The sequence below is a fragment of the Ictidomys tridecemlineatus genome, chromosome 16, assembly GCF_052094955.1.
Source record: "Ictidomys tridecemlineatus isolate mIctTri1 chromosome 16, mIctTri1.hap1, whole genome shotgun sequence".
In the NCBI taxonomy this organism is placed as follows: domain Eukaryota; kingdom Metazoa; phylum Chordata; class Mammalia; order Rodentia; family Sciuridae; genus Ictidomys; species Ictidomys tridecemlineatus.
This window is the reverse complement of record NC_135492.1, coordinates 23,041,754-23,064,429: the sequence shown is the minus strand read 5'-3', so window position 1 is coordinate 23,064,429 and position 22,676 is coordinate 23,041,754. Positions and strand designations below refer to the sequence as shown.

Sequence of the window (22,676 nt, the reverse complement as noted above, 5' to 3'; positions counted from 1 at the left end):
AAATTGGTAGTAATTAAAATACTTAAGTTGATATGGTAAAATGATGTCGTTATGTCATGGCCTTTAGTTTAAAATCTTTGTCCTTGGTACTCTTCTTGTACTCCATACTACACTCCACCCCACAATCCAGGAGTGGTGGATTTAGATTTGAGTGAAAGATGAATTTGTTCTGCCAAGTATAGATATCTGACCAAGGTACCAACCTGTCTGAGGCAGTTTATATTTCTGTCCTGCTCTATCTAATTAGCTGGAGTCATTTTTAGGAAGGAGAAAAATTCTTTCAATTTCTTAACTGATTCACAGCTTGGCATTTGTCTTGTTTTTTTTCATATTACTCCACAGAATATATAATCTTACGTTAATTTGTTTTCTTGATTATTATTTTGTCTCAAATGTAGCCTTTATGAAGGCAGGAACCATGCTGGAATTGTTTGTATATCTAGCCCCGGCACATGAGCTTCGTTGAATAATTTGTCGAATGAAGTCGTTGTTACCAATTTGAGCAGTATATTAATCAATAATTGTTTAATATCTATATTCCATCTACTTTTCTCCTTTATTTTCTAAATTATAATGTATGAAATCTGTTTTATTGTCCCTGGTTATTCTAGTATTTGAATTTTTCTTAAAGTGTCAAAAGTCAGTGTACTCTCCTCTTTGGTCTTTTTGACCTCTCTTCCTTTCAAGTCCTTCTTAAAAATCACTTTTTTGGGCTGGGGATATAGCTCAGTTGGTAGAGTATTTGCTTTGCATGCACAAGATACTGGGTTCAATCCTCAGCTCCATAATAATAATAATAATAATAAATAATAATAATAATAATCACTTTTTCCATGTTTTCCTTTAATGATGTCATATATCTAAATTTCCACAAGGACAAGGTAGAGTTTTCTGCTTAGTAAATGTCAATTTATGACACCCTAATTAACCCACAGCAGTAATTACTTTGCGAAAGAAAGCTAAGGAAATAAATGATGACTTTTTCCAACTTTTTGGGTGTATAGAATATGTTTAGTATGCTTACATAAATTTAATATGTACTTTTTGCAGCTTTTTTTTTTTTTGGATGGTGCTGGGGATTGAACCCAGGGCTTTGTGCATGCCAAGCAAGTATTCTGCCACTGAGCTACACTCCCATCCCATACATAGCTCTTAATGAAATTTTTGTAAACATAATGCTACAAATTGTCCTATGGAGCAAATGTACTTTATTTTGCAAATGAAATACTGTAGAATCAACAGACTGTATGTGATGGCAGCTTTTAAGTTTACAATACTTTTTGTAAGGGTCCAGAGAACGTCGGAGGAGGAGACCACCAAGAGACCGACTCATGCAACAGCAAAAGGGGTTTATTGCAGATCCAGCATGCTGGGCCTCCGCACTCACTCAAGAAGGGATAGCAGCCCAGAGCCATGAGCAGAGGTTGAGCAGTGCTTAAGTACACTTTTTTAGGGAGGGCATGGACTTTGCATACATCAGAGCAAATCATCATGAGGCGCAGGAAAATTGAACAACAATTCCTTAATATGATTAGTACTTTCATTGGCGGGAACAGGTCGGGCAGGAGTGATAGGTCAATCCTAAGGACGGGATACATTTAAACTGATTGGTTTGGGCCCTGAATGCCTACATGCCAAGCTGCACAGGGTCCTAGGTTATTAAACAACTAAATGGTCAGGGGGAATATCTACTGGGCAGTCCTGGGAATTGTCCTAACAGCTATAGGAATTTCAGGTTTTGAGTGTAGCATAGGAACTTAACAATACCTGGTCCTTTACATTTTAACTGAGGCTTTGCAGCTTAGAAGCAGCTTTACAATGCCTGGTCCTTTACATTTTAACTCAGGCTTTGCAGCTTAGAAACTTTACCCTTTCATTTTAATGTGTTTTATTATTCAGTAAATACTTGAGTGCCTTCTGTGTACTACATATATTTATTTATTTATTTATTTATTTATTTATTTATTTATTTATTTATTTATTTATTTTAAATATTTAGTTTTCAGCAGACACAACATCTTTGTATGTGGTTCTGAGGATCGGACCCGGGCCGCACGCATGCCAAGCAAGCACACTACCACTTGAGCCATATCTCCAGCCCATATTTATTTATTTTTATATGGTGCTGAGGACTGAACCCTATGCCTCACATGTGCTAGGGTGCTAAGCACGTGCTCTACCACTGAACCACAACCCCAGCCCTCTACACATTGCTTTAAATGCTAGAAATGAAAAAAAGATAAAAATAGTTCTGAATGCTCTGTTGTCAAGTTTCATTGCAGGATTTGGGGGTACCATACAGAAAAGCAAAGGGCCAATTAAGATATAGAATAGTGAATACTTTCCCAGAGGAATTTATAGTATGCTTAGCTCTTATATTAATGGGTAGAGAGAACAACTTAAACTTGGAGAAGTGGTAGATTGAGTAAGGTGTGGTTTCTTCCTAAGCCACAACCTAGATGATGAGTACATGTTAGCTAGGTGAGATTACATAAATAGTATGTGCATTGGATTTGCCCTTGATTGAACATGAGGATTTTGAGAGTAGAATTAAAGACTAAAGTTTAAATGAGACTGAAAACTAGGATCATGAAGCCTACTTATACTAAGAATAGTGGGCAGTTCATCAAAGGAATGTTATAGCCTGATTTCCATTTTAGAAAAATTATCTGGCTATCGTAAGGTGAGTAAACTGTAGTGGTAGGGTAAGACTGCCAGTTGAATAATCAATTAAGAAGCTGTTAGTCTAGGTGAGAAATGATAGGGGCTTACACTGGAAATGTAGTGAAGTGGAAACATCTGAGAAGTATTTAGGAGGCAGAGTTGACAGTACTCAATATTTGACTTGATATGAGATGTAGGGGAGAGAATTTTGAAGGCACAGCAAGTTTTCTGAGTACCAGTTAAGACTGTGATAATGCTTGCATTGAGATGGGCAATTTAGAGAAAGAATTTTGCTTGGTGCAGCAGGGACAGTAGGCATCAGAAAAGATTCTAAGAAGTTCAGTTTCAGATACAAGTTGGAATTGCCTAATAGCATTCAAATGAAGATATACATCCATGGATCTGGGTAAAGATAAAGATTTGTCAGCCTAGGGAATGGTGTAATCACTCCATAACAGCATGCAGTGCAAGAAGAGTATGAAGATTTTTAAAAAGCCACTTGATGATCTTGTAGCAAATGGCCTTTTGCAGGCTCCTGCAGAGGAGACTAAGAAGTAGTGATTGAGGAGCAGAAAGAAAACCAGGAGAGGCTGGAGTCATACAAGTCAAGGTGTCAAAAAAGAATGAGCAAAAACTTTCAGATGTTTGTTGAAAGTTAAGAAATGGAGGCATTCAATGGACTAAGTCATTGTGACTGTGATAAATGCAGTGGTTTTTGTAATCTTAAGAGTCCATAGTCTAATACTCTTTCATATAAATCATTTTCTATTCTGAGCTGGCATGAGGAATAGAGAAAGAAGGTATAATAATACTTGAAAAATTAAAAAAGGAAGAGGAGTTCTGGGAGCTTGGAAGTCTAGAGGAGATGTAATGTAGAGCAAAGATGGAAGAGCATATAGAAAGGAAGAAGGATGTTATTTTTGGTAGAAAATGGGAAGGAAGAAGATAATGGTGTTTAGGTACTGTAAGTTCATCAGGTTGGTGGCAGAGAATTCAATGAAGTATCACTGATACTTTAATCTATTTGGATAAGTTAGGACTACGTTATTTGCTGAGAGTGAATAACAATATGGAGCAGTTGAAGATTTATGAAGAGGGAAAAAGATTAGAATGAGTTGATAAAGAAGGTAGAACCTTAGGCATCATTTTAACAGGTGGTAATAGCTTATAAACTTGTGTGATTATGTCTAGATTTCAGTAGCTAGGATTTGGTGACAAAAGCAGGCGGGGATTTTATGTCAGATAACAGGTAGACAGTAGTTAAGAAAATCAGTGGTCGGGCCTGGGGATGTGGCTCAAGCGGTAGCGCGCTCGCCTGGCATGCGTGCAGCCCAGGTTCGATCCTCAGCACCACATACAATGATGTTGTGTCTGCTGAAAACTAAAAAATAAATATTAAAAGATTCTCTCTCTCTCTCTCTCTCTCTCTCTCTCTCTCTCTCTCTCTCTCTCTCACTCTGTCTTTAAAAAAAAAAAAAACAGAAAATCACTGGTCTAAGATTTCATTGATGGATTGAGAATATAAGGAAGTTTGCTCAAAAGAAGGGATTCTTAGAAGGCAGAGTAGAAAATTTTAAGGATAGAGTCAGGGGGAACGAAACAGTAGTGATGATGGGAGTCCGACAGGGAACATGGAAGCAGTAGGGCTAAAGTTTTGCTTGATGACTAAGAGTCAGTGATGGTTAGAGAGTAGCAAGCTTTTCATAGTGATTTTTAATAATCTGAAATGTTGTATATTATATTTTATGCCTTGCTATTTAATGTTTGCTCACAATTCCCTCAAATTAGTAATATGGTCTCAAATCACATCTTTTTATTATTATGTGTTAGATAAATACATGAATTCAGTGAAACATTGCTTAGTGTTAGTAAACTAGCTTAACATCATGTTGACTCTTTGTAATACTTTAGATCTATATTAATCTGAATACGTCTTGGTTTGAATTTTATTTTCAATAAAAAACAATTCTCCCTAGATATTAAGGAAAAAGGCAGTGTAGTTAGATGAAAGTTGTTAGGATAGAAAGTCATCAAGGAAAATAGCTTTATTGAAGGTAAAGATTGTGATATAAATGGAAGAGTATTTAAATGTGGTAACAAGGATTTTTAAAAAGTGGATTATTTTAAAAGATCTGTTTAATTCCTAGTAACAAAACCAAAAATCAACCAAAAGAATAAGAAAACCAGGTATGTCAAGTGGAATGACAATAAGAAGTGACATCAGAGAGTGATGAACATACCATGCTATTTCCTCTAAATTAAAGTGCTCCTAAAAAAAAAAAAAAAAAAAAAAAAAAAAGTTGAAAATGAGAGACCTCAGTTGAAAGACCATGAATTGGAAATCTGCCAGTCATCCCCCAGAGATGTTAGTTTTATGTTTAAGCATAATAAAAAGTACAAGAAAGAAAAAAGGTTAAGAGCAGAGGAATTCTCCATGATTAAACATATTTTAGAAGAAATAGAACCTGTATTTGAAAAAAATATTGGAAAAATAATTAGGGGAAACATAGAAAAGCAGCATAATAGAATTCATAGGTACAAGAACTTGCAAAGAAGCTAGAAAGTGAGTAGTGTTTAAAAACATTGTGTTTGATAAAGATATTATAAAGCGAAAATATGTAATTTTGTTATCGGAAGTGTATTTATCATATGTAGTTAGTGGTTAAGCTCTTTTCACTATACTACTAATTGACTTGAGTGGATGAAGGCAAAGATAGTAAACCAAAATGGGACTCAAAATTAACATTTAAAGGTAAGGGTCAAATATTGATAGCACTACGATAGCAAAGAATGTTAGACTTATTCTTTAATGTTTGAATTGGCTGATTATATGTGGATTTTTAAGTTTGTTCTCAAAGTGAGTTGATATTTAGGAAGTTTGGCATTTTAATAACAATAGTGAAGTTCACTCTTGGTAAAAGTGTATTTTTTTTATAAAAAGGTCTTCCAGTCTGATTTTTTTTCATCAAGTTGTTCATTCCTCAGTAATTGGATCTGATTTTTCATTTTATTTCAAATATTTTGTTGGTGTGGCATTTCCTTTTGTTTCCTTGAGAAGGGCTTCTTGGAAGTTGGATGTGACAAACCTTGCAAATACCTTGGTATTATGTTTTTTTTTTTTTTTTTTTTTAGGGTTCTGGGAGCAAAGGACATCTACCTGCTTGTCAATGAACAGAAAAACAACCCTGAGACAATTCTGGTTTCTTCGTGTGTTTTGGTTATATTGCATGTAAACTTCAGTCTTTATAAAATCATGCATTTTGTTGATCTTGTAATCCCCATTATACATGTTTTACTGGCATAGCACTCCTGTTCTAGGAAAAAAAAATTGTATCTACCATTTGTGTTTTCATAATTAACAATCATACAGTTATCCTCAAAGCACAACAGCAGCAACAAAGACACCGTTGTATTTGTAAAAAAGTTTACTTCTCAAATTTCTGGCTCTTTTTCCTAAAATACTGGCATCATAGTAAAACACTGTTCTCCCTGCTTTGGGTTCAAGTCATCTGATAAATCAGAGAAACATGAAGATAGCAAAAAGAAGACATATGTTAGTGTGAGGCAAAAATGCCTTTGCCAAGACTTCTTTATTGATTACATGCCATCTATCCTTTCACATCTCTCTTCCTTGTTTCCTATGCCAGGTTATTCTCACCACTTAAAATGTAATTTGCACAATCCACCTTCCATGCACTCTGTTCTGGTTACTGTGCTATTATTAGACTACCTCAGCTTTACAAGATCTTTTATCAAAGCTCATTAGCATTCTTTATCATCATCATGATTATTGCTATTATTATTTACTTTTGCTCTTCTCTGCAGAATGTTTTCTCTTTATTGCAACACTTGGTATGTTCTCCCTATTATTTAAAAGCTGGTTCACACATTGGTGTAGAATTTGCTTTTGTTGTAAATGAACTCTGATAAATCAGAGAAACACAAAAAAAACAAATTATTCAAGATAAAAATAGACATATACTTGGATTATTTGTTACTGTTCCTTATCACTTAAAATCTTCACTATCAGTAATGTCTCTTGAAAACTTTTCTTTCTGACACAGTTGGTTACTAATTGTGTTTACTATCAATAATATTTGAATTTTGGGAAATTACAACCAGAATTAGAGTGAAATTACAAAATGAAATTACAACCAAAAATATAATGGAGAAGGGGAACTGAAATAAAGAAGGGAAATTATAACTCACCATTTAAAAAAGAAAGACTTTAATACATTATTTGCATTGCATAAACCTATTGTTTTCAAGCTCTGGGTCTTATCTGCAAAGACAGAAAACAGTATACTGTGTTTGTTCTGTTCAACACATAACAAATGTTTACTTTTCTTAGATTCTTCTCATTAGGTACCCCAAGCCCTCCACTTAACACTGTTAAAAATTTGAAGAGCATGTCAGTTTATATTCTCACTTTGCTTTAGCACTTCCATTACACAAACACACTCCAGGGTCTCTCTGTGGTCCAGCCCATGCTTGCAAGAGATCTAATGATTATCCCAATTACTTTTGTAGAAAGCAATCAAACTATAGCAATCTTACAATCACCATTGATAATGGATGCCAGAACCTTTGACAAATAAAATCTCAAAGTGTCACTCTTCACATCTCTTATTAATTATAAGGAGAAATAGTACTTTAACATTGCAGGCATTTGGTGAGTTCTGCCTTAATCAAATGACCCAATATATTGTACCAATTACAACAGCACAAAAATTTGGATATGATGCATTGAGTACACATTAATACCTATATTATACTTCTTCAAAAAATTTTATGATGCTGGAGATTATACCCAGGGCTTTGTGCATGTTAAGCATGTGTTCTGCCCCTGAGCCCTTCCTTCCAAAAATATTTAACCTGAATCTAATCATTAAGAGACAGCCAGGCAAATTCAACTTCAGGGACATACTGAAAACTGGTACAAATTCTTAAAAAAATGTTAATACTATAACAGTGAACAAATAAAAAAAGACTAGAAAATTGTAACTCAAGGGAGGGTAAACAATAGGAAAATTGAATGTAACAGATAATCTTGGTTATATCATGGAATGCAAACAAATAAATAAAACTACAAGAACTGTGTTGGAACCATTGTGAAAATTTTAATATAGAGTTTATTTTCAGATAATAATATTGGATCAATGTTAAATTTCCCAAGTAGTCATATTGTGACTATGTAGAAGAATGTCCTTTTTCTTAAGAAATATATGCTACAGTATTTAGGGATGAAGTGTCAGGATGCCTGCAATAAATTATCCAATGTTTCAACAATACCTATACACCAAGGGAAGGAGTACATTAACAGAGAGCAAATGTGGCAAAACGTTAGCAATTGGTAGATACAAGCTCCTCATTATACTTTGCCTGCAACTTTTCTGAAGATTTGAAATGTTGCAAAACAATAAAGCTTGGGAAAACCTATTAAACCAAAATCCAGCATTTCTTAGGGAAAGAAGTCCTGGGTTTAATCATTTACATTAAGCCAACATGCTTTGCTTTGAGAAAACACAGAGGTCTCCAAGTTTGGGGAGCATAGGGAGCAGGGTCAGCACCAGGTATACAACAAACATTGCTATGTAGACTCGAAATTTCAGGACAGGTTCTATGTCTCCAGGCACAATGAACTTCAGATCAAAATAGTAAACCACCCCAAAAAAAGAATTGTGTTTACTGAACATGTACAGATTTCTTCTTGTCATTATTCCCTAAAAAAATCCAGTATAAAATTATTTACAAGTCATTTACATTGTATTAGATATAAGTGGTCCGGGAAGAATTTAAAGCATAAAAGAGAATGTGTGAAGATTCCATGCAAACACTATGCTGTTTTCCATAAGGAACCTGAGCATCCTCAGATTCTGGTATCCATAGGAGGTCCTGGAACCAATTCCCTGCAGATATGGGAAAGATTGCATATATTTATGTAGTTAAATATGACATCAGAGATGCTGTAGTACAAACAGAGGCTCAGAGAGATATGCCTCACCCCATGTCCCAAAACATAACAATAGAGCTGGATTTCAAACCCAGGAGTCCTGTGTTCTATTAACATTTGAGGCTTCCTCATGTACAATTATTTCTACAAAACAACAACAATCTAAAATTTCCTGAGCTATTTCAGTTTAATAAAAAGTTTGGACTTTTTGCATGAACGAATGCTACCAATTCCTCTCTCTTTTTCTACCAATCTTCAATGAAAATGAGACTACAAAGCAAAACCTGAAACATGTAAGATTTTTGAAAGTTAATAAAGTCAAACCTATAATATTAACTAATTTCAAAGGCATATTGATATTGGAAGGAAATTGTCCAAAGTCTTGGCATAGTTTGTTGACTTCATGAGTTTCAGCCTTTCAATTTCAGCCTTTATGAACCATAGATGCTCAGTGGTCCAAATTCACCTGAATATGTTCTGATGTTGATACGTGTTTTATTGATTGTTTGCTCAGTGATACCTCTTTTTTAATTTGTCTGTTAAAATTCAAGGAGATTAGGGGATATAGGGGACAAAATTGAGGGCTGCATTTTCTAAAAGCCCTGGAAGGAGATTTTTTCTCAAAAGCTGTGCTTTCTGATTTAGGACAGAAACCTATCTTTTAAAGTCTTTGTCAGTAATTTTTATTAAAGACATATTTTCTTAGTTCTCTTCTCTCCTCTTCCTTTTGAACTTTAATATTCTTTAGATCTGTTTTCATAAATTTTATAAATTACATAAAGTAATGGAGTGCATTTTTCAATTGAACACCATTTAGGTTCTTGTTATTTTCTTCTAATTCCAAATTTATTCCAAAATAAAATTAATTGGAGAAACTTGATTTTCTTAAAATGACATTTTTAAAAAATTTAGTTGAATATATTATAAAATATATTAAAAAGTTTTCAAAAATTATCAAGACTTTGGAGCAAAACTTGTGCTACTGGATATAAAAATATCCAGTTTCCATAGAGGAAATAGCTGAAATACAATCAGTAGAGCAGAAAAACTTGCTGTTGTTATTACATATAACATTATGTGATGTCATGGTCACAGTGAAGAAAAACTCTTCAAATTATCAATAGATGAATGAATTGTCATGTTGTCCAAATAAAGTCATGATTCAGATTGCTCTCTAAATGCCCCACACATCCTTTATTTTTAGTTAGCAACATTTGTTGCTGTAGAATTTTTACCTTACACAAGGATTCATGGATATTCATAACTCCAACACGTTAAGATCAAAGAAAGGATGTCCAGAGAAAACTAGTGTAGCATATTACTATTGTTTATTTGTGAGAACTTGAAAATACATTGAGTGTAACTCAAGTGTTTTCTGGTATTCTTTAAGGTGGACTTGGTGACCATGGTATGTCAAAGAAATGAGAGGCCCTCTATCAACTCATAGACAGGATAAGAAGAATTGGCTCTGGTATATCAATGTTTAAAGTTGCAGACGCTTGACTTGATGTACAGTAAATATTACACTCATAGAAGTTTGGTTAATTAAAATCAGTGTGCCATTATGACATGAAGCTTGTAAAGAATATATGCTGAGAAAGAGTTCTTTCTTTATTTAATTTTGTTAGCCAATATATGATACAAGGATTTTAGAATTTAATTTGAAAAATTTGAAATGTTCTTTTAACTTATTTTAAGTTTCTATTTTAAATGTATTAGGTATTTATTTTGTTTATACTTATTTCCAGTCATTTGAGTATCACAGCAAGATATTTTAATAACTCAAGAAGCTATATTAATTTTAATCAAATGGAAAAATATCATATCAATTTATTTTCAAATAAGTCGCTTAAATTGACAAACTAATTTCTTACTTTAAAAAGGTAATGTGTTTTTGATCATGAAGCATACATTTCAGACATTCAAACAAACTACTTTCTGGTTTTATAATTAGTAAATATTTATTGAAGTCATTAAATGCTCTTTTTGGATTTTAGTTTTTTTTAAAAACCTTCATTCATGCTTATTTTCTAACATCTCTTAAATTGATGGATTAATAATTAAATTTTTGAAGTGCTTTCAAGTAATAATTTTCCTAAGCAAAGATGCTTTGCCCCAGGACAGACATAGGTACAGGGAGACATATGCATTTAATACTTGTTGTGTCAAAACATATTCTAGTGAAAAAGCATTTGTATCAACAATGATAGATGAATATAAAAAAAATCATGTAAATTTATGAGAAACAAGACAGTAACTGAAACTATTACAAAAGGCCACCAAGAAAAGTCAGACTAGACTTGGAAGCTGCTCCAGGGAGAATGCATTTTATATGAGCCTACTCTTGAGGTACTTACCTCTGAGTCATGCTGATATGTGGAGAAGAATTCAAGGGAAACTGGAATGGAGATGGCTGAGTGTTCCCAGGAGTCAAGACCACATCTGTCTTTATGTTATTGTGTTGATTATCAATATAGTGTAATATTCATAATTTAGACCATATTATAGAATATTAATTTTGATTTAAAGTATGAGGGATTTAGCCAGAATAAGAAGACTCTTGAATACCACATAACTTTATTAAACAATATATATTTTATTATTTTGGGGAGAATTGATAGTGAGTTAGTAAAATAGAAAATATAAAACCATTTTTCTATGGCTTATATGCCTGTGTGAATTCTACCTGCTGTATACAGTTGTATGAAAATTCTTCAAAATTCATTTATAGAGCATTAAGAAATAGTATTTGGATATGAAATACTTAAATATTTTAGTGCCTTTCTAAGCTATGTAAGATAACTAAAGTTTTTTAAAAATGAATTTTGACTTCAGGCATATTTATTCAAATATGTAAATAAGACATTTCAACTTTTGTCCTTTAAGAGGTAAATGATTCCCTGACAGAGGACTTCTGTTTCACAGAATGTTTTAAATGTCACTGCAGGCTTGGAGCAAAACACCACAGTTAAGGGAAAAGTACCTCTAAAATTCTCAGGGCAAAATGAGAAAAATCGAGTTCCCAGAGCTGCTACATCATGAACTGAAAGAATATGGCCTGGAGGTGTTATTCCTTATGTTATAGGAGGCAACTTTACTGGTAAGATATTCCCAGAGTGACTGTTTTAATAAAGAAAAACAATTACCATGCACATTAAGTGTGCATTTTTATAGAATAGGAATATAGCAACTATAGTATTCAATCAAACTTGGAAAAACACTCCCTTAACCTAAGTTACTAGCTTAGAATATCTCTGAAACTTGGAAAAGAATATCTTTACCCTAAGAATCTAAAGAAATGTTCTGGTTTTTAAATTGAGCCTCAAATGTGTCTATTAAATCTGGAAGCTGATCTCTCTTCAACTGACAGGAAGAATGTATACACCATCTATAGAGCCTTGTACACACATATTTGTAGAGATAGAGAGCCTTGACCTTCTGATTATAAAGTGAGTGTTGATTCTTAATAATGACTCATCTGGGGTGCTATAAGCTAGTACTCTTTGTTTAGTGATAACAGTGGCATTCTGAATTGCCGGCCTAGCTCAGGACAGAGGAGCCAGCACAAAGCACTCCTCCCTGGATTGGACACCATTGTATTAAAGTCGTGCCATTTTTTTCCAGGCAGCCAGAGAGCCATGTTCAAGCAGGCCTTGAGGCACTGGGAAAAGCACACCTGTGTGACATCCATTGAAAGAAGTGATGAAGAGAGTTACATTGTATTCACCTATAGGCCTTGTGGGTAAGTAGAACCAGGGAATGATTGAAGTTTAGATGGAAAAAAAAATAAACTCCACAAGTAGGTTTTCTTTATTAATATTGCATAGAACTTTGGCCATGAGAAAGTCTGAGTTTTACATAAGAAAATATTATATATTAAATGAATATATTCTAGGACCACAGAATTTTGTGCCTGTAGGGCAAGTGGGTTCCTACCTCCACCACACCACTTTCTAACATTGGCATTGCTGATATCCACTCACCCAAGTTCAGAACTTGAGCATACTTGTGCTTCTGGTATGCTTCCTCTGAAATCTATTTTCACCTCGTCCCACATTAGTGCCCTGGTTTGCTCACATCTTAAGCATCCCATGCTTGGGCTATTCTTCTGTCTTACCTCATCAATTTGCTGCCAAACTAGAATTATTTTCTAAACGTATTGGTCAGAGCAAGATTCTACATTTTCTGAGTGTCTTAGATATTCCCTCCCACAGTAGTGTTTTCCAGATTTGCTTCTTGCAAGATAACAACTACTTTCTCAAAAATAATGTGTCCCATGCTTATATAATTAATTAAAATGAACTATAATATTATGTATAACTATAATGCACTAATAAAACAAACCTCAAAAAGGCTTCTGTAAATTGTGAAAATGCTGTGCTATATTTTAATAGATATTTTTACAGCAGTGTGGAAATGAATCGCAGTATTATTTATTATTATTATTATTATTATTATTATTATTATTATTATTATTATTATTATTATTATACCAGGGATTGAATCCAGGGGCATTTAACCACTGAGCTAAATCCCTAGCTATAATATATATAAAATATTAGAGACAGGTCTTTCTGACTTTCTTAGGGCCTAAGTTGATAAGGCTGCTTTTGAACTTGTGATCCTCCTATCTCAGCCTCCTGAGCCACTAAGGATTATAGGCATGTGCCACCTACCCAGCTCACTAAGTTGCTGAGGCTAACTTTGAACTCATGATCCTCCCGCCTCAGCCTCCTGAGCTGTGTTACTGGGATTACAGTGTGGGCCACCATGACTGATGGTTTTATCATTCTTTTGAAATGGTGTTGCTATCTTTAAATCTCATAAAAAATCATTTCAATTATTAAGGAGTTTGGAAGTTGGTGTTGTACAAAGTGTTTAGGGCCAATGAGAATAAGATATGTGTATGTCAAACACTTAACACTCTCATTGGATTTCATATTGGGTCTTTTATGTCGTCAAAGCTGTTGCACTAAATAAATAAATGCTGTGGTATTTGGTTATTCAGATTAGTGAAGAAGTTAATTTATGATATACATATTGAATTCCCATGTTGTGTTACCTCCATAGTATGTGTTGGGATGTTAACATTGAATATAAGGCATTCTCTCTGAGGAGGACGTAGATAGGCAGTTTGGGGGGTGTGATAGTCAAGATTCTTATTTGCAAACACCACAGATGAGCTAACTGAAGCAGGAAGAAGAATGTCTCAGAAGGTTATTAGGTAATAAATAGAATCACATGAATGGAAAATTGGAGAGAGAGGCTGTGGGATGAATCAACCTTAGCTCCCTCCTGCACATCTGAGATCTTCTCTTTAAAGAAATAGCTACTGTGTTCTACCATATGCCAGGCTGTGTTCTAGGGGCTGGAGATAACAGGAGTGTCAGACGGAGAGTCCTATGTGCTCATAGAGCTTACATTCTAGAGTGGAGATGCAGAGATGAAGGAATGAAATAAGTGAAATATAAAACATACCATTAACTACAGGTTAACTTGAAAATCTTAGGGTAAAGAGGCAACTGGGTATCTGGGAGAACTGAGTTCTTGAGGAGGAATAATAAGCAAGAGCTTTTCTGCATTTTCAAGGCAGAGTAAGGAAGTAAGCATGACTGGAGTCGATGGAGTTACAGGAGGGCTGGTTGTAAGAGATGAGCTCTGTGTGGTAAGAGATTTGTGTGCGGAAATTGTTTAGGATCTTCTTGTACTTTGTAAAGATTTAAAAGAACCTGTTTTAGTCAGATTAGCAAATTTATACTACGGTAAACAAGGATCCCTCAATCTTAGAGGCCTGGACCAACAGACTTTTATTTATTTGCCCACGATGGCTTAGCTGTGGCTGCGTTACAGCAGTGTTACTCTCGCATACAGTCTTTCTGCCCATTGTTCTCCCTCCAGCAGATGCAATAGAGACAGTATGGTCAACCATGTGTTGGCTCTTAATAGACTCTCCCCAGAAATTACACAAACAATTTGGGCTTCTGTGACATTGTCCAGAGCAAACCACATGACCAAACCTAGCATTAGTGGGGTAGGGAAATATAATCATCTGTTAGAGAACGGTAATGGATATTTTAAACCATTGACACAATTTACCGCAGAGCTATTGCAGATTTGATGTTTTAGAAGAATCTTGGTGCTAAGAAAACTGCTGCAGGAAGGCTAGAAAAGAGAGAATCATCAGTTAGTAAATGATTTCAACACTCCATGTGAGATTCCATGGTTGGACTGGGGTGTTAACAAGGGAGACAATGACAAGATGATTGATTCTGGATATAGGCTGAAGGTAGAGCCAAGAGGATTGACTATTGGAGGACAAAGGGAGGATTCAGAAATCCTGGCATTACTCAGCCTGAGACTCTGGAAGGTTGGAGCTCCCTTTAACTGAGATGGGTAGGTGAGAAGATAGATCGGGTTTCTTGGAGAGGAAAACTAGGAACACAATAAATTGAAACATTTATTATTCTACAAATGCAGACATTAAGAAAGTTGGGTGACTATTTGAGCCTGGTATTGGACAAATAGTGCTATCTCTGGACTAGCCCTGCTTTAAATCCTTGTGATAAATCAGTGAAGCGAAGAGATGAAGGTTCTTGTCCTGATTAATACCCCATTCTAATGGTGGGCACTTAAATTTTAGTGGCCTTTTATAGGAGTTTATCATAGAAAACAAGAATAAAAGAGAGGAAGGAAGGATGAAGAAAGGAGTTATTAAAAAATGTAATGATTAAACTAAAAAAAATTGGAAATATAGCTGATGAAAAGGTAGAAGGCATTCCAACCTTTTAATGTTGAAATGTCCCAAAGGATTATCTTAAAGGAAAGTGTTTTGGTCTGCCAAACCAAGGTGAAAATAGGGAATAGTATACTTGGATTATTCCCTATGATTAGAGAGAGGTGAAAGTTTCCTATGGGTGTTGAAAGCATTTCTTGAGGTACCAGATAGACCACAGGATGGTCAAGTCGTAAAAGTGGCACACAAATTAGAAGTAAAAATTTGAGAGCCATATTGAAGAAAATGCCTTCAAACCTGGATTACATTAGAAACTAAGATAATGTTTGGGTATGATTAAATCACATTTTTCTAAATTGCATGTTACCCTATCATTCCATGCCTAATATTTGTCTAAGTACATATTTAGTTAATCTGAATGTAGAATTCTTTGTCCCTAAGAGCTCTTGTTAGTCAGGGATAAAAGCACTACATTTTTCTTGTTTCACAGGACCACTGTAAAATAATAACTCATGAATAAGGCAGTGTGAAATCTATTTTTCCTTTCCATTATGAAATCCCATCTTATTATAGGAAATTGCCATGGGTAAAATTATGCTAAAAGGGTGTTTTAGGATTAAATAAATTGACCAAGTTGCTTTACTGTCTCCCAGAATTTGTTTTGCAAAGTGCTGTCTTCTCTGACTATAACCAGCAGAAATGACTCAATGTGAGTAATTTAGTGGTTATATAATCATCAGATATTTCAGTTTCAATAATACTGCCTTAAGGTATCAAATATTTCAGTTTTAATCTCTATAATATTTGCACAAAAATTGTATCTCCATATCTATTATTTATTAGGTATGTAATAAATATTTGAGTATGTAATAAGTATATATGGATTAAAATATTAAAGAAAATTCTCAAGGCAAAAAGACAATTCAGATTTTCACCTTCCCCACCAATTTTCTCTTTTCTATTACTTACTTATTTATTAGGCTTAATTTACTGCTATACTAGATTTACACATAATGAGTACTAATGAGTTCATCTAACTCAGTTAAAATATGTAGACACTAAAAACCTAATTAGAATGAATGAACAAATAAATAAGTAAATGAATAAATAAGTTAAAAACCTACAGAAATAATTTGGGTAAGAAAGAGACTGACACAGGAATTTATATTTGTGCAAAATCAAAAGCACCATCTAATACACTTACCCTGGAAAATTAAAAGAGTAAAATTCTTTTTACTCCTTTGTGCAATTAATTTTTGACAATTTTTCTTTTAATTTAATAAATCAGAGAGGTGTTTGACAATGTCTAGTGCACTGCAGTTCCCAACTACTCAAGACCAATTATTTAGTGCTCTCTAATGCTGTTTAGGAGAAACATGCTATAGACAAGCTATTTCAATTCAAACCTGATTATCAAAGTTTTAGATATGATTTTATTTGCATTTATAATTATAGCTACTATTGTTATATCACCTAAAATTTGTTTTAAAGGGTGTCCAATGTATTTATTATTTATAGAGTGTGTGGATAAGAGACTTCCAGACTGTTATGCACTCATACATACATGTGTGCACACACACACATTTAAATGAATAAATAGAAATTCTATTTTGGATAGAAAAACCTTCTATGTATATACATTTATAAATATATAAATATCAATAATTCAATGAAGATTTGCAGGAAGGTATTTCTGGGTGTTTCACATTTTTTTCCTGATAATCCAGGAGATTCTTTTAGACAGTGAGATTAAAAAAAATCACACTCAAATGTTAGTCTGAACAATAGACAGAAATCACAGAAATCTAATACTTCTTTGAACGATTAACTATTGTTAGTGGTTTTTTTTTTATCAGATTTTGCAGACAATTCAGGATGCTATAAGAGAATACTATAGGCTTGGTGTTATAATGAACAAAAATTTAAATTTCAGCTTGGAGCCTGGGCACTGCAGATAGAGTGTCAAATGAGATACCACATCCTGGTTCCTTAGGTTATTTATTTATTTATTTATTTATTTATTTACTTATTTATTTATTCATTTATTTATACTGGTGATTGAACCCAGGGGTGCCCAACTGCTGAGTCACGTCTCCAATGATTTTTATTTTTTATTTTGAGACACAGCCTGGTTATTGCTGAGGCTGGCCTGCGATCCTCCTACCTCAGCCTGCAGAATCACTGGGATCACAGGCATGTACCACTGTGCTATGGTTCAACACAACTCTTCACAAAAGTTCCACCATATTGTAATTTATCTATTTTTCTCTTCCACCAACATCTCCACTTTCTACTTTATTATAGATGCTTCTCCTATGTAGGTTGGAGGGGAAATGGACCCCAGACAATCTCTATTGGAAAGCACTGTGATAAGTTTGGGATCATTGTTCATGAACTGGGCCACATGATGGGCTTTTGGCATGAACACACATGACCAGATCGAGACAACCACATAACCATAATAAGAGAAAACATTCAGCCAGGTGAGAGATTTTAGGGTGTGTAAAATTATTATGTTTTGTAAACAGTGTAAATTATGTGGCAGAGTCAATATGTTATTTTATTAAAAATCACTCTTGTTGGTTTTATATTTTTAATTTCTTTTTAGAGACTGATTTCCTGCATTTTCTAGGCTTTGTTTGTTTCTTAAGGTCTGTTTTCTTTCTAAACGTCTGTACTTTTTCAAGAATAGGTGTGAGTTGTTGAACAATATACTAATATTATTAAATGATTATTTTATTTGAACTGTTTTTGTGCTTAGATCTATAATTTATATTATAGGACTTAGAAAGAGCCCAGGGTTTGCCATGACATGCACAGTAACCACAGGAATCTACATTTATCATGTATAATTTCTGAAGAAAATTCCAGTGAAATGAGTCATTTACAGGATAGTCTACATAGTTTCTTTGAGATTTTTCTCTTAAACTTGACTTTGTCAAAGACAGACTATTAAGAATATTTTTAGTAGTTGAAATATAATTTATAATTAAATTTTAATTTTCTTTTAAGAGTTGGTATATAATAGTTGCATCATTGTAAAACTTTTTACTTAGCTTTCACATTTGCAAAGATCAGTAAGTACATTTCCATCTCTACCACACCCCCTCCCAAAAAAATCTGTTGTTTGGAATTATTTTATAAGGTAGTGTGCACTTTTAGCAAAAGTAAAATAAAAATGTGAGCTTACTTTCTTGTTCATGGGCAATTTTAAGTTATCAATGTTAAAATTCTTATCATTTTCTATAATTTAGAGTTGCTTTCTTTATTTGCTCATTATATATTTGGTACCAGTTAATGCTGAGGCACTATTAGACACTGAAAGGTACTGTCATGGAAAACATAAAACTTTGTATCTACACAAATGATTTCAAGTGAATAAGAAAAGTACCTGTCACATTGAGAATACTGCAGAAAAGAAGCAAGTTGTAACAAATGTGCATTGGCAAATCCAGAGAGATGTCACACACAAATATGAAATTTAGAAATAAAGTATGAATATTTATTGCAGGTGGACCAGAAAAGTGGTCAAATTTGTAGGCTGAAAATACATGATCTTTTTCACTTAACTGTTGTGGTGGCATGTTGAACTATGAGTGAGAGTTAGTTCACAACTACCTAGGGAGGGTGGAGAATCTTTTCTGTGAATCTAAGAAATTTAGATTGTATCCTGTAGTTACTGGGGAACAAGTGAAGGGTTATAAACAGAGAAAGTTAAGATTTTTAAAAGAGGAATTCTGTAACCTGTAAAAAACATTAATTGGGGGTGGGGGAAAGATGAGCCTCAAGTGAGGGAAACCTATTAGAGGTTTGAGAGGTGGCTGTGTTCTCAATTAGGGTAGGACAGGGCAAGAGGAAGAAGAGAGTCTTAAAATGTTTTAAGAGGAACATAAGGAAAGATCTGCAAAAGCTTTATCTTCAGACAACACAATGAATTGTGGTATCATCAATTGAAGAAAGGAACACTGGTGAAGAGGCTTGGTTCTGAGAAAAAGAAATAAAAAATACTGATTCCATTTAACACATCCCTCAATTCAAAGACCCTTTGAATTGATCCTCCTTTACTAGACAAAGGAAAGGCGAGTTTGGACTTTAGTATGTATCTGAAGATAAACATTTTGTAGTGGATTTGACCGTCTAGGGAAAAACTGAGGAAGAAGAAGAAAAAAGTGGAGCATAGAAAATGAAAAGCAACAAGATTTGAGCAACCTTTAGAAGAGTGTCCACCAGAAGACCAAAGGTGTCCTCTAAGAGGTAAAAGAAAAAATCAGTGGAATATGATGTTCCAGAAGCCAAATGAGGAAAACAATTCAAGAATGACAAAGTGATCTGTAGAGCTGGATATTAAAGAGAAGCAAAGAAAATTTATACTCCCCCCAAATAGAAGCCCTGGCTTGAACCATCCATCAAAGTTCATCTTTATGCTTTATGTCATTGAGAGAAAAACTTAAGAGGAAACAATATTTCTGAAAATTAATTCAACTATCAAGGAAATGAGAAGCTTTCTATTAATCACTGCTATTTTCTTCTATTTGCCAAATATTATGTGGAATCCCCCAAATACTCTTATAAAGTACATAACTTTCAAAAATGATTTTACCATTAAGAGGGTTTCTGATGCAACATAAATATTACCTAAACAGGGAAAAATGTATAGGTATTATTAAGAAATAGATTATGATACCTTAATACCTGACATAGTAGTAGGAAAATTTTGATCAAATACTTTTTTGACTAAACATTCAGGTCAATTGAAAATAAAATATATTTCCAGAGATTTCTTAAGTAATTGGAACTCCTGTATCAGAACTACTGTACCAGTCTGAAAGCATTCATGTTAGAGATTAGTTATCAACAAATTATGAGTTTCCCTAACTCAGAAACTTAAGATCAGGTGTTTCCCAAGAGCTCTGGGTAATAAAAACAAATGCTGGTTTCATATTTACATGCAGAATTGGTGACTATGATTAAGAGGTAAATTGGTATGAGGATCAAATTTACATTAGAAGATACGTTCAAGAAAGAAGCTACCATTTATTTTAATTGTTAAGTGTGGGTCACCCTGTTTCTATCACTGATTCTCCCCTTCTTTCAAGAAACAAGTCTAATTTTCTTTTGTTTGGATTGTATGTGGCTATGTTCTTTTTAACTAGCAAACCCCTCTGTTTCACATGTTTAAGTTATAAGATATATGCAGGGAAATGCATTTCTGAATTTGGTTATGTTTCACTTTCAGAAAATTTATGAAATTTTGCTTTAGCTAGAGAATCTATTCTCATATTGTGTTCTAAATTGAAATCTTGTTGATGGGTCACAAAATCTGGTCTATAGCTTTTTGAAAATTCCCTCTAGAATGGGATATGCTATAACATGCTGAAAATTCCTTAGGAAGACAAGAATTTGAATGAAAATTCAGGATAATTTTTAAGAATATTTTCTAACACACATAGATATATCAGATATTTGTTGAATATATATTTCACTATATAGGCTAGATAATTAATTTAAAATTTTTTATGGTGTGAATTCATTCAAAGATATATTTCACTATATAGGCTAGATAATTAATTTAAAATTTTTTATGGTGTGAATTAATTCGAAGATGCACTAAAACACTTTAGCCTAGAACAGGGTTCTATGGATCCAAGTTGTTTCCTTCATCCCTAATGCTCAAATGAGTATTGGTTTCATCATCATGTAAGAGAGATGTTATATTGTGAAATCACTAGATTTCTTTACTGCCTTTTGGAAAACTTTTTATTTAATATTTTTATGTTTAATAGAAATATGACAGGGGACTAAAAACCTAGTTATAATAATGGTATGATCATTTCATTCCCAGCCCTATATGAATTTGCAATTCCAGTACTTCACCTTTAAATAAAATGTTTCAAAGCTTTGCAAATTACATAAATAACATGACTTGCATCATCTTCGACTGATTTAACAGTGAAAAGGGAATCATTGAAATGTAAACTCTCTTGAAAGAAATTCTTTGGTTTGGGAACTATTGATGTAGACCCATGTATTTAACTCTTTTTTTTTCAAATTTCAGGAAAAAAATGTTGCCTAAAAAGGTACAGACAGGCAGTCGAAAATCTCTTAAAATTGAAGATGTCCTGAAGTTAAGATAGCAGATGTGCAAAGGAAAAAAAAAGTTCTGAAGCATATTATTCTTGATTCAAAAGCTGTCAAAGTAGAAACATCTTTTTCTCAAGGGGAACCTTCTTTTATTTTTGAATGAAAGTAGATTGGCTATTGTTTTATCACCAATGATGAAGTCATGTAGCTATAACCTCAGAGTTGTGTTTATACTAATATTGTTTTTGTATCTTCCCACAGCGTTTCTTAGAAAGGATCTAAAGCAAATAGTCAGATAATTTTTGTGGGTCCTGGCAAACATAGTCATGAGAAAATTATGGGAAACGCATTAAATAAAAGCATAACTTTACAATCACTTCTACTCTATCCAGAGAAGCAGTATGATTTTAAAGAAACAAATATTATGTGGTGTTAACAAGTATACACAGAAAACAAACCCAAAATATGCTTCTGGTAATTTCCTTTCTGCAGAACTGAACCCATTGTTCAAATTCAGTTCTTTTGCAACTTGCTCTTTTAATATGATATCAGAGTGCAAATGATTTTTGCACACACCTGGGAGTTGGTATGTAAATACAATCAGCAAAAAGATCAGTCATTTAGTCAAAAGCAGATGCAGGTCTAAGAAGCGCTCTTATGTTCTTTTAGTTAAAAGGCTTTTGTTTATCCCTGATTCATAGGTCAAGAGTACAATTTTCTGAAGATGGAGCCTGGAGAAGTAAACTCCCTTGGTGAAAGATACGATTTTGACAGTATCATGCACTATGCCAGGAACACCTTCTCAAGGTTGGAGTCTCAGGTTATAACTTTTGACTTTTAATCCCTTTCTCCATGTGGCCTCTCACAAAGCTATGTTTGACATTAGAACCAGACCATCTTCCAATATCGCTGCCTCCTGTCAGAAAGAAAGTAGAAAAATAATGGTTAACATTCATAGCTAATAGCAGGCGTTCATTTAAAAGATATTTTACATTACCTATCCAATGTATAAATTTAAAGTGATCATTTTAAAATGATTCAAACAATTTTATATTCATAAATTATAAAAGAAAGGGCAATTAAAACCATTACCAAACTAATCAGCACATTAAATTGGCAAAGCATTGCTTAATGAAATTCAGGCATTTCTAAAGCAACAGGTTACTTTATTGTTGAGTTTGAATTATATTCTCTAAAAAGAGTGTTTTGTAATGTAGATTATCATTTTTAGTACTCAAGTACCAT

General features: G+C 33.7%; 1 long non-coding RNA gene and 1 pseudogene across 1 annotated transcript in view; both read left to right on the top strand.

The window, feature by feature from the left end:
* LOC144371359 (uncharacterized) overlaps window positions 1-22,676 on the top strand; it is a 1,013,058-nt gene that overhangs the window by 376,810 nt on the left and 613,572 nt on the right. The gene's annotated exons all lie outside the window — the stretch shown is intronic.
* The window catches only part of LOC144371402 (tolloid-like protein 1), a 48,589-nt pseudogene that overhangs the window by 20,687 nt on the left and 5,226 nt on the right, over window positions 1-22,676 (top strand).